Source organism: Canis lupus, chromosome 9, assembly GCF_011100685.1.
Source record: "Canis lupus familiaris isolate Mischka breed German Shepherd chromosome 9, alternate assembly UU_Cfam_GSD_1.0, whole genome shotgun sequence".
NCBI lineage: Eukaryota > Metazoa > Chordata > Mammalia > Carnivora > Canidae > Canis > Canis lupus.
The window spans coordinates 49773219-49785370 of NC_049230.1; the positions used below are offsets into that span (position 1 = coordinate 49773219).

The following is a 12152-nucleotide window of genomic DNA, read 5'->3' on the forward strand; positions in this document are numbered from 1 at the left end:
CCTCCCCCCCCCACCCCCAGGATAAACATCACACTGAGGGTTTTGGGGAAAAAACACCTGAGGTTCTCACTGTCCCTACCTGACCTTCAGATGCTCCTCGGTGACTTGTGTGCCTCTGGTCTCTTCCTGGAACCTAATCCAGTGCTGGATATGGGTGCCCAGTGGCCACAGAGCTCAGGATGTCCTGGCGAGGGAGGCCCATGAAGGGCCCAGAAGAGGCCAGACACAAGGAAGACAACAGGACAGAGCTTCCCAAGGGGAACACTGTAAGGGGAAGAGAATCACAGGGGCCCTTGGGAAAATGCAGAGGCTGTGGAGATGTTGGCTGAAACTCTGTCATTTGGTCAGAAAATTTATGTCTCAAACCCCCTCAACACTGGGTAAGTGACTCTTTGTTGATTTTAGGAATCTGTGCATAGGAGCCATTGTAACTCACGTTGCATGGAATCTAGGATAAACTTTCTTGTTTATCATATTTAGGACTAGATACTTCTAGAGGAAGTGTCCAGCTTGAGCCTCTCTATTCTTTGTGCAATGGACTTCCATTTTCAGGACCAAATTCCTGGTGCTCATCATCACTGCTAACCCTGAGGACTGCCCCTGTCACCTCCCACAGTGGACCTGAGTGTCACGTGGGCAGAGACCACAGGGAGGGGTGCTCACTGTTGAAACCTCAGTGTTTGGTGCACAGCAGGGACCCAGATCCTCTACTGAGGGAGGGAAGGTGAAAGGGAGGATGGGAGAGAGGGAGGGAGGATGGGAGACTAGAAAGGGAGTGATTGAATTAGGGAGAGGGTGTGAGGAATGGAAGGGAAGCAGGATGGATGGGGGAAGGGAAACCACAGAAGTAGGGTGCATATACCAGGAGCCAGAATTTGGGGTAAGATCCAAGGGCATCACAGCCTGGGCCCTGATTGGTGGTACAGGCCCTGACTAGCGGTCCTCCTCGTACTGACCTTCCTTCTCCTGGGATCTGCTGTCATCCTGAATCTCCTCCACCTCCTCCTCAAACAATTCTGAATATTCCCAGGAGCTGAGTGGCAGGAGGGGGCTCAGGAGGAGCTTCCTGGATTCTGTGCCCCAGAGGCAGGATGCTGAGACAGCCTGCCTGGTGGCTCTTTCTGTCCTCAGGCACCAGGCAATGATTCCACTTTCTCAGGGAATTCAACCCATGTCATAGATGGGGAAACTGAGGCTCACGACAGAGACTGGGGTCACTAGAAAGTTGATCTGGGTCAGGGGCCCCATCTCTTTGACTTTGGATTGTTCTTAGCTGTGGACCCAACGCTCAGCATCCTGGAGCACAGGGTCCTAGCTTCTGAGGGAATGCACCCTCACATCAGGAGGCTCTACTGAACCCAGGGGAGCAGAGCTGACCATTCTGCCTAAAAGGGACAGGTGGCCAGGAATGGATGACTCTGGACTCTGTGGGTTCTCCCACTACTGGACCTGCCATTCCCCCAACAAACTCTGCTCTCCTCAGGGGACTTGCAGGGACCTCTGTTTCCCTCACATCCTCAGCATGGCTGCTGATCCTCACACCAGACACCTGCAGATCTGAGGGTGACCAGCGCTGGCCCAATAGGGTTTCCTTTGCCAGAGTCCCTCCCCGGGAGCTCCCGTCTCTGACACATACTCGCGGTCCTCCCTTCCCCTTGCACAAGCATGTGTTGGGTCTCTGTCCCTGTGGACCCCATGAACGTGGGAACAGTGTTTGCACCAGAGGCTTGTGAAACCTTTCTCTGGCCTTGGGTTGTGACAATGCTTCTGGCCCTCCGAGGGGTGTCTTCTAGCTTTCTGCATTTCCCCTATTTCTGTGTTGGCCACAGGAGGAACCCGCCGGCTGGGTTGCCTTCTTGGGTCTGGCTATGGGGTCCCAGCAGGATAGGGGATCTCAACTCCTCCCCTGACTCTTCTGGTTATGACCATTCTAGTTTCTATGTCCATGAATATGGCTACTTTGGAGGTGCCCAGGTATGGATTCGTTTTTTTAAAGATTTGATTTATTTATTTGAGAAAGAGGGTGGGTGGCTGAGGACAGAGAGGGGGAGGGAAAGCAGGCTCCCCCACTGAGCAGGGAGCCGGATGCAGGGCTCCATCCCAGGACCCTGGGATCATGACCTGAGCCGAAGGCAGACACTTCACTTGACTGAGCCACCAGGTGCCCCACACTGTGGATTCATGCAGTACTTGTCTTTCTGTGACAGCTTCATTCACTGAGCCTCGTGTCCTCAGGACTCATGCATGCTGGAGCAGGTGTCAGGGTTTCCTTCCTTTTTAAAGCTGAACACTATTTCATCGGTGGAGAGACCACATTTGGTTTCTCCCTTCATCCATTGGTGGACATCTGAGTTACTTCTACCCTTCGGCTACTGTGAAGAGTGCTGCTGTGCACGTGGGTGTGCAACTATCTCTTCCAGACCCTGCTTTCAATTCTTTTGAACATATACCCAGAGGAGGGGTTGCTGGATCATACTGTAGTTGCATTTGTAATTTTCTTTTTTTTTTAAGATTTTATTTATTTATTCATGAGAGACACAGAGAACAAGAGAGGCAGAGACACAGGCAGAGGGAGAAACAGGCTCCACGCAGGGATCCCGATGTGGGACTCGATCCCAGGACTCCAGGATCACACCCTGGGCCAAAGGCAAGCGCAAAACCGCTGAGCCACCCAGGTGTCCCGCATTTGTAATTTTCTGAGATGCTTCAATCCTGTTTTCCATAGTGGTTCACCAATTCACAATCACACCAGCAGGGCACAGGGTTTCCACTTTCTCTGAATCTTTGCCAACATTTGGTGTTTTCTGTTTCTGGTAGTCATCACAGTGAGAGTGAGATTTTTATCTCTGTGGTTTTCGTTTAATTTCTCTGATTATTAGTCACATGGAGCATATTTTCATACACTTGATGGCCATTCACATGTCATCTTTGGGGAAATGTCAATTCCAGTCCTTTGGCCATTGTTAAATCGAGTCATTTGATTGTTTGGTTATTGTGTTGTAGGAGTACTGTATTTAAACTGGATAAGAAGTCATTATCAGATCCATGATCTGCAAATATTTTCTCCTCTTCTGTAGGATGCCTTTCACCTCTTGTGTCCTGTGATTCACAATAGTTTTTAACTTGGATGTAGTCCTATTTGGCCATTTTATTATTGTTGTGTTTTTGGTGCCCTATCTAAAAACATCGTTGTCATACCCTGTGTCATGGAGCTTCTCCTCTATGTTTTCTTATGGGAGATTGACCATTTTAGGACTTTCACTGAGGTCTTGATCCATGGTTGACTCATTTCTGTAAATGTTGAAATGGAAGGTTCTGTCTTTGTACGTTTGCTTTATTTAACCATAGATACAAGCCATCGTCTCATCTCTGTGTTGTATTTCAACACTATAGATGTGTCTTTAAGCCAGCACCACACTGTTTTGATGAACATTGCTTTGTAATATGTTTTGAAACCAGGAAGTGTCAGTCATCCATGGTTGTTTTTTTTCTTTTTTCTTTTAAATTGATGTAATTACATATCAGGTATTATTAGTTTCAGTGGTAGAGTTCAGTGACTCATCAGTCTTATATAGCACCCAGTGCTCATTATATCATGTGCCCTCCTTAATGATTTCATCAAAAATAAAATAATATTTTATTACTCTGTTTTGTTTCTTAAATTACACGTGAGGGAAATCATATAATTGTCTTTCTCTAGTTGACTTATTTTGCTTACATTATCCTCTAGTTCCATCCATGTCATTGTAAAAGCTAAGATTCCATTCTTTTTGATGGCATATATATATATATATATATATATATATATATATATATATATATATACCACCTCTTTATTCATTCATCTGTTGGTGGGCATCTGGGCTCTTTCCAGAGTTTGACTATTGTGGACATTGCTGCTATAAACATTGAGGTGCAGGGGCCCCTTGGGTTCACTACATCTGTATTCTTGGGGTAAATCCCTAGTAGTACAATTGCAAGGCCATAGGGTAGCTCTATTTTTAACTTCTTGAGGAACGTCCACACTGTTTTCCAGAGTGCGTGCATCAGCTTACGTTTCCATCAACAATATTAGAGGGTTCTCCTTTCTCCACATCCTCACCAACATCTGTCATTTCCTGGCTTATTCATTTTATGTGATTTCGATTCATATTTCCGTGATGCTGAGTCACGTTGAGCTTTTTTTCATGTGTCTGTTGGCCATCTGTATGTCTTCTTTGGTAAAATATCTGTTCGTACCTTCTGACCATTGGATGATCTGTTTTTTGGGTGTTGAGTTTGATAACTTCTTTACAGATTTTGGATACTAGCCCTTTATGTGATAAGACATTTATAAATATCTTCTTCCATTCCCTGAAGGAAACAGGAAGGAATGCCTGTTTCCTTCCCCAGATTGGAGTTCTCAACACTAATTTGCCCCAATATACCTTCTGACACCACCGCCCCCTCTCTTTCCTCTTCTTATGGGATCCCAATTATTCTAATATTGTTTCACATTTTGTTATCACTTATGTCTTCAATTCTCCCCCTTGTGATCCAGTAGTTGTTTATTTCTCTTTTTCTCAATTTCTCTATTATCCATCATTTTGTCTTCTAGATCACTGATTCTCTCTCCTGCCTTGTGGATTCTAGCAGTTAGAGCCTCCATTTTTTATTGTATCTCATTAATAGCCTTTTTTATTTCATCCTGATTAGATTTGAGTTCTTTACTTTCTGCAGAAAGGGATTCTCTAGTGTCTTCTATGCTTTCCTCATACCTATTTAGTATTTTTATAATTATTATTCTGAACTCTAGTTCTGACGTCTTATGTCCATACTGATTAGGCCCTTGGCAGTCAGGACTGCCTCTTTTCTTTTTTGAGATAAGTGTTTCGATCTTGTCATATATAATCAGAAAGTGGTTGCTTTTCTATTTGCAAGTTGCAGCTATGCTTTTCTTAGATCTCTGGCAGAATTCACAGGAGTTCAGAATGAATTGATAGCTTCTAGCTGAATTCCTGGGATCAACATGACTAAGGTTTCCTATTGCTTCATCATCTTGGACCAGTACCAATTGTCTTCCGAATTGTTTTGGCTATTTGAGGTCCTTCTAGATTACACGATCCTTTAGGATGAATTATTCTATTTCTGCAATAAATGGCATTGAGGTTGACAGAGACTGAATCTGGAGATTGTTGCAGGTAGCATGGAATCTTGACAATAGAAGACCTTTAGTCTTGGGATCCCTGGGTGGCGCAGCGGTTTGGCGCCTGCCTTTGGCCCAGGGCGCGATCCTGGAGACCCGGGATCGAGTCCCACATCGGGCTCCCGGTGCATGGAGCCTGCTTCTCCCTCTGCCTGTGTCTCTGCCTCTCTCTCTCTCTCTCTCTCTGTGACTATCATGAATAAATAAATAAAATCTTAAAAAAAAAAAAAAAAGAAGACCTTTAGTCTGAGAGCACAAGAGGCTTTTATTTGCATCTTCTTTCACTTCTGTCTGCAGGGTGTTATAATTCTCTATGTGTAAGCCTTTCACCTCATTTGTTAGGTTTATTCCTAAGTATTTTATTATGCTATTGTAAATAGAATTTTCTTAATTTTCTTTCTCTTTGGTTGATTCTTCATGTAAATTGACTCAAATTATTTTTCTTAGTTGAATTTGCATCCTGCACCACCACTGAAGTCCTCCGCTGTTTCTAAAAGTGTTTGGTGAATGCTTCCACCGTCATTTGGTGGAAGTATAGAAGACATCTACATCTTCATACACAGATGATTTATTTCTTCCCTCCCATTGTGGATGCACTTTTTTCTTGTCTAATCGCTCTGCCCAGGACTTGCAGTACTATGTGGAATAGAAACCACAATGGCAGGCATCCTTGCCTTGTTACTCATCTAGGGTAACGCTTTAACCTTTATCCCCCGAGGATGGTGTTCAGTGTGGGCTTTTCAGAAACAGCCTTGACTTTGTTGAGCTCTTTCCTTCTTTCCTCGTTGGTTTCATGTTTTTATCATGTGAGGGTTTGAAATCTTGTCAGGACCTTTTTCTATATTGGGTGAGATAATCAAGTGGATTTGTCCATCTTTCTGGGAATGAGGTTTATGTATATATTGGTATATCAAACCATTCTCAGGATGTACTGTTTTTGTGTGTCTTTCTTCATTATGTTTCTAGGATTCCTGAAGATATGCATGTATGAGTTGGACTTGGACTCCATACTACTCTGTGTCCCCTTGCTCTATCACCTCACTGCCCTGATTACCATAGGTTTTACAGAGCCTGAGTATCGGGTAGTGTAAGTTCTCTGACACTGTTTTCCTTCATGACTTTTATGAGTATTGAGGGCCTTGTCTTTTAGTGTACATTTTGGAATAATCTCACTAGTTTCCACAGATAATTGCCTGCTGATGTATTTTATGGGGATTGTATTGAACCTGTCACTCAAATTGTTGATAACAGACATCTTTACAAGGCATGGTGTTGAGCTTGACACCAAAACTTAGAGAGGAAGAAATTTTAAGGTCATAGGAAAAAGGAGAAAATTATAAAGCATCACTCAGAGCTCAGGAATGGGGACAAATAGCCTCCTGTGCCTGCTGGAGGTGTCCTTGTGGAGCTGATGCAGAATCTGGCTATAGGTCCAGCTGGCTTCCTAAACCTAGTATGCACTTGCTCAGCCTCCTGAGGAAGGCACTACAGCAGGAGATGGAATTGCCTCCAGCTCTGGAGCGGGCTCTGGTTCCATAGGTACTTCTGCAGCTGCAGAAGTCCCCCATCTAGCTCGGGGGGCGGGGGGGTACTAGCCCTGGTTCAGTGCTTGGGTCTCCATCTTGAGATGATGCTGAGGCAGCAAGAGGAGAATAGATCACCAACCTGCCTGTCTGTCCATGTGGCTTCTCAAAAGGTACAGCCCACAGCCTTCCAGAGCAAGGCTACAGCTGCTGCTAGAATTGGCTCTCATTCTCGAGCTGCCTCTAACTCTGGCAATGAGATCAGAGTGAGGGGGAGAAGCTGTATTCGAGATGACCTTTGCTCTGAAGCTATGGCCAGATTTGTTTCACTCTGTAGGTGGTCTACATGTTGGAGCTGGAGGAGTTCTAGTGTGTGGATAGCACTGGCTTGGACTCTAGAGCCGGTTTCACAGATGCCATAAGTCCAGAGCTATTGAATATTCTAGGGTGTTAGATGGTGAGGCAGATGCAGGATCCTGGTCTGAACACCCGTGCCCCACATTATCCCCATGTACCATGCCCGTCACTGTCTCTAGTTTTGCCATCCATAAAACAGACATGGGATACTAACTTTCCTGGATTCAAGAGCTCAATCCAGGTGAAAAATCAGGTCTAGATTATCTTTGGAGGTGGATTCAGTTCTGGCACCTGCCCTGGAGCTAGTGCCAGGTCCAACTCTGATGCTTGAGCCAACTCCAGAGATTGGGGCAGCTCCAGTCTCAGTTCTCATGCCAGTTCTGGGATCAGGCCCATCTTTCGAGCTACAGCCCACTCCAGCTCCAGCTGTGGAACTCCCCATACAAGGGGCCACACCTGCCCCAACGTACATTCCAATTGAGCATAAAGTCAGGAGGGAGCTGGGAGGTGAGAGGGACTTGCTGATTAGGTCACTCCAATACCTCACTCACTCCACTAAGAGCTACTACTATTGACCCTTCCTGGAGGTCACAGGCCCAGCTTCCCAAATAAGGCTCAAAGAGGAACAGAGACCTTGAATGTTGTATGTCCAGGCTTCTACCTTAAAATGATTATATTGACAAAGAAATTCCACTTTCTGGAATCTGTTGCAAATAGAGAGATTTATGTACATGGGTGTTCCCTTCAGTAAGATGGAAGGGAGACCTGGGTCATGGTCCATGTTCCAGAGCCGGGGCTCCTTGGAAATACCGATGTGGAGAGAGAGTCAATGGGGGGAGGAAGAGGATGGAGGGGCTGGTGTCCTCCCCTGAAAAAGCAGGTTCGGGAAGATCACACACCTGGCATCAGCCGTGATGCACAGTAACAGGTACACATGCTGTGCCAGAGTTTATGGGGTGATCCCAGAATGGGGATGGCTAACTGATGGTGCACCTGCCGGTGGGATAGGTGCTGATCCCTGTTCTCCAGACAGAGGTGCCATCACACTTGTCTCCAGGGCAGCTGCGGGGTCTCCCCTTCCTCAGGCCCCTGAGGGCCACCCGGGCCAGGCATTCACCTTCTGCAGGAGAGGACAGATGGGGCATTTCTGTGCCCAAGAATATGAACCCTGACCCAGCTAGGAGAGCTCTCCTGGGACTCCTCACCCAGCCAGGTGGCCGGGGCCACCGAGCAGGTGACAGAGCCAGAGGGGCTGGGCCTTGGAGGGAACATGTGCCTTAACCAGGCTGCTCCAGGTGGTGAGAGAGCACAGCTCCTGCTTCTCGGGAAGCAGTGATGTGTGTGGAGGAAGGAGGCGAGTGGAGCCTTCAGGGCCTCACCACAGTCTCTCCCTTGGTCCTGAAAGCCACAGATGAGGAGCTCTGAGGGGCAAGACGAGGCTCCAGGAGGATTCCCATCCAGGGAAAGGGGAGGCTGCTGACCCCTGGAGGGCACTGAAGCAGCCAGCCCCCTGGGCTCCAGGCCATGGCACAGCGTCACCTGCGGCTCGTCCTTTGCCCACCTTCCACGATCGTGTGTGTACAGTGAGTGGTCCACTCCCCGCTGGGGCACTTCAGGTTTGGACTGGAGTCCTTCCAGTGCCTGATAGGGGGTCACATGCCAGTGGCCCAGAGAGCAGAGGATGACCCTCTTCCTCAGGAGCTGTGGAAGGAGCCACCGTCCTGGGGCAGGACCAGGTCGAGTGAGCCTTCCCTGCCTGCCCAGCACCCACTGGCCCTGAGCTGGAGGATGGCCTGTGCTCCTGGGCTGAGGGCGTGGCTGGCCAACGAGGAGGGGAAGTCCGGCGGCAGGATTGTCTTGGAGCAACAGGAGAGCGTGACCCCTGTGAGCGAGCAGGACCCACATCTGATCTCCTTCTCAGAGCCCGCCCAAGACCTGGAGTCGGGGCGCCCATGGGCTCAGCTGGCAGCAGGGTCTGTGCTGACCAGAGGGCCATGACCCCAGGAGAGTCCAGGCTGCCCTCTCCCCACACCTGCCTGGCCTCACCTCTCCTCACCCTGGAACCCCGGACTCGGAACCTGGCCCCACAGGGCTGCAGGGCTCCTGCTTGTGATGCTTGTGCATCCCCTGGAGCAGCTGGATTGGCTGGGCTGGAGGGAGGCCTGGCTGCAGACAAGGTCGGGGTGGGGAGGGCTGGTCCAGGCCAATGAGGCATGCAGGGTCCCCGGAGCAGGGCTGTTCTCCAGTCCTTTCTAGCCTCACACCCATGAGGTTCGCCTGGGGACGAGAGCCCCCTGGTCCTCAGGGACAGCCTCCCACCGCATCCCATGTGAGGACATGACCCCAGGCTCCCCAGGCAGGCAGAGCAGCACACCTGCACACACACACACACACACACACACCACTTTGGGTGCCCAGCTGAGGGGTCAGGAGGGGTGCACGTCCTGGGAGGGGAGAATGACAAGGGGGAGAAGGAAGAGGAGGGGCAGGGGCATAGGGACTCCTGACAATAACTTAGATCCACAGCAGGGGAGGAGGGGTATCTTCCAGGTGAGTGTCCAGGGGCCCCAAAGTGCCCAGGGAGGTTGCCAGGGCACTGGGAGGGGACAGGGTCTGGGGTCCGCTGTCCACCACCCTGGGCACCTGGAAGCGGGAAGAGACACCCCTCTAGTGGGGAGGTGGTTACTGCCCAGGAGACCTCCGCTGAAGCCCGAGTAATTGGGCTGCCTAGGTGGGGGTTAATGGGGTCCCAGAGGCTCTGTGACAGCAGGGACAGGACAGATCCATAGTTCCTACGCCTCATGGCATCCCTAGACAAAGAAGCCTGAACCCCACTGTGCAGATGGGGAGCCTGAGGGGCCCTGAGAGGCACAGGGTCTGTCCGGGGTCACAGCCCTCGGCAGGAGGAGAAGTCACGTCTGACCTCAGCTGTGTGTCCTCCACGCGGGAACACGGGCTGCACCCAGGCCTCCCTGGGGAATGGGAGGGGCTGTGTTGGTGTATCTGTATGGACGGGGTATGAGGTAGACGGTGAGCACGGAACCCCTCGGGGAGGGGTCCTTGGGGGCTCTTGTGTGAGGAGGAAGTTGGATGTGGGGACCCCATGATGTGGTGACCTCACTTCCCCGACGACACAACCCCTCGGAATTTGGAACCAGGATAACCAGGCACCCGCATTCGGACACAGCCCCCTACCTGCTCAGTTGGTTGGAGATCCTCAAACCAACAGCATGTTTTCCTGCTGCTTCAACACATCTGGATGTTGCAGGAGGAGGACAGCGCACCCTGCCAGGAGTGCCCCTCATGGGGGTGTCCCATCAGGGCTCCCCGGTGCCTCTGGCCATTTGGCAGGAAGGTTCAAAAGGACCCCAGAGCCATCCCACCCAACCCCACACCACTCTGATCCAACCAGTGCAGGGCTGGGTCTCCTCCCCTAGGGCACATGTGGGAGGGGGGAAAGGGACATGTGGGGTGGGCCCTCCCTGAGCAGGTGCAGGCTGATGAGGGGTCAGAACCTGGTGAGCGGGTGCTGTTCACTCCCCAGGTCAAGGCTCCCTGGTGGGATGGGGTGTGGGGGCCGTGCCTTTCTGCCCAGGGCTGACCCCGGCCCTGCAGGGATGGGTCGCTGCATCCCGGGTGCAGGGCTGTGCACACTCAGGTCTGTGTGTGATCTGGGAGCACAGGGGGAGTGGGCAGGAGCACAGGGAGGAGGGCTGGGCGGGGCTGTGAGGTCTCCGGGCGGCTGCCCGTCCCCCTCTTTGCAGAGCACCGCAGAGGCTGGAAGTGAGAGGCGGGGGACACCAGGTCCCACCTCCCTCCAGTGGTACAGTTGTGCCCCACTGCCCAGCAGGGCCAGCGTGGACGTGGGAACGGAGTCTCCACAGAGCAATCTCCAGGAGCAGGTACCCGGGACTGCCTGGGAAGGCCCCTGACCCCGCCCAGGCCACGGTCCCTGTTCCTCCTACATTGGACTCTAATCCTGGAGGGGGAGTTCAGGGAGGTAGAGCCCGAGGGGTGAGAAGCTGAGGTGAGTGTCTGTGGGTGTCTGGGCAAGGGTGGGTGTTGGGCCCCACAGGGAGGAGCCCCAGAGGCTGGAGTGGGGCCAGGAGCCAAGACTAGGCTCAGAGCACCCAGCTGGGGGACAGTCATCAGGGAGATGCCCTGGGGGAGTTCCTTCCTGGCTGTGACCCCTCTGGGAGGATCTCGGCTGGGTCTGTCCCTACAGGGGCTCACAGAGAGGCAGGCATGTGGAGGGTCTCTCTCCTCTCACACGGGGTCCCCATCTGACCCCTGAGAGCCCCTCTCATGACGCCTCTCACAGAGATGGAGCAGCCAGGAGCAGGGGTGGGAGCTCACACCCCTGCAGAGCCCAAGGATGGTCCCCCCTGTAGCTGGAGGGCCCCCTGCAGAGGCTGCTCCTGCATCAGCAGGTCTAGGAGGAGAGGGGGTGTCCGCAGAGACTCCTGCAGGGGCCCTAGAGTCAGCAGGTGACCTAACAGGGGTTCAGGACAAGCAGCCACACGAGGAAGAGGAGCTGGATCCCAACCAAGGGGAGGTGGCACCTGCTCCTGCCCCAGGCCCTGCCCCAGCTCCCGACCCTGACCCTGACCCTGTTCCAGGTCCGGACCCTAACCCTGACCCTGACTCTGACCCAAATCCTGACCCTGACCCTGTTCCTGCTCCTGTTTCGGCCCCTGCTCCTGACACTGATTTTCCTCCTGCTTCTGCTTCTGCTACTGATCTTGCTTCTGAGACTGACCCTGACCCTGCTGCTGCTCCCGTCCCCACCCCTGCTCCTGCTCCTTCTCCTGAGACTGACCCTGCTCCTGATCAGGACCTCTCCCCTGCCCCGTCTCCTGACCCTGCTGCTGCCCCTGCCTCAGCCACTACCAGTGTTCCTGCCCTTAGCCACCTCTTGCTCCAACCCCTGCTCCTGCCCTTGCTCCTGTCCCTGCTCCTGCCCCAGCCACTGTCAATGATCCTGCCCCGGGTCCTAACCCTTCTCCTGACCCTGTCACTGCTCCTGACAGGGCCCCTGGCCCTCCTCCTGTTCCTGTAGGGCTCCCAGATACATACCTGGAGCCCAC

General features: G+C 51.7%; 1 pseudogene; it reads right to left on the minus strand.

Annotated features, from left to right (window-relative positions):
- The window catches only part of LOC119876594, a 4318-nt pseudogene extending 2794 nt beyond the window's left edge, over positions 1 to 1524 (minus strand).
- Between the last annotated feature and the right edge of the window lie 10628 nt (positions 1525 to 12152).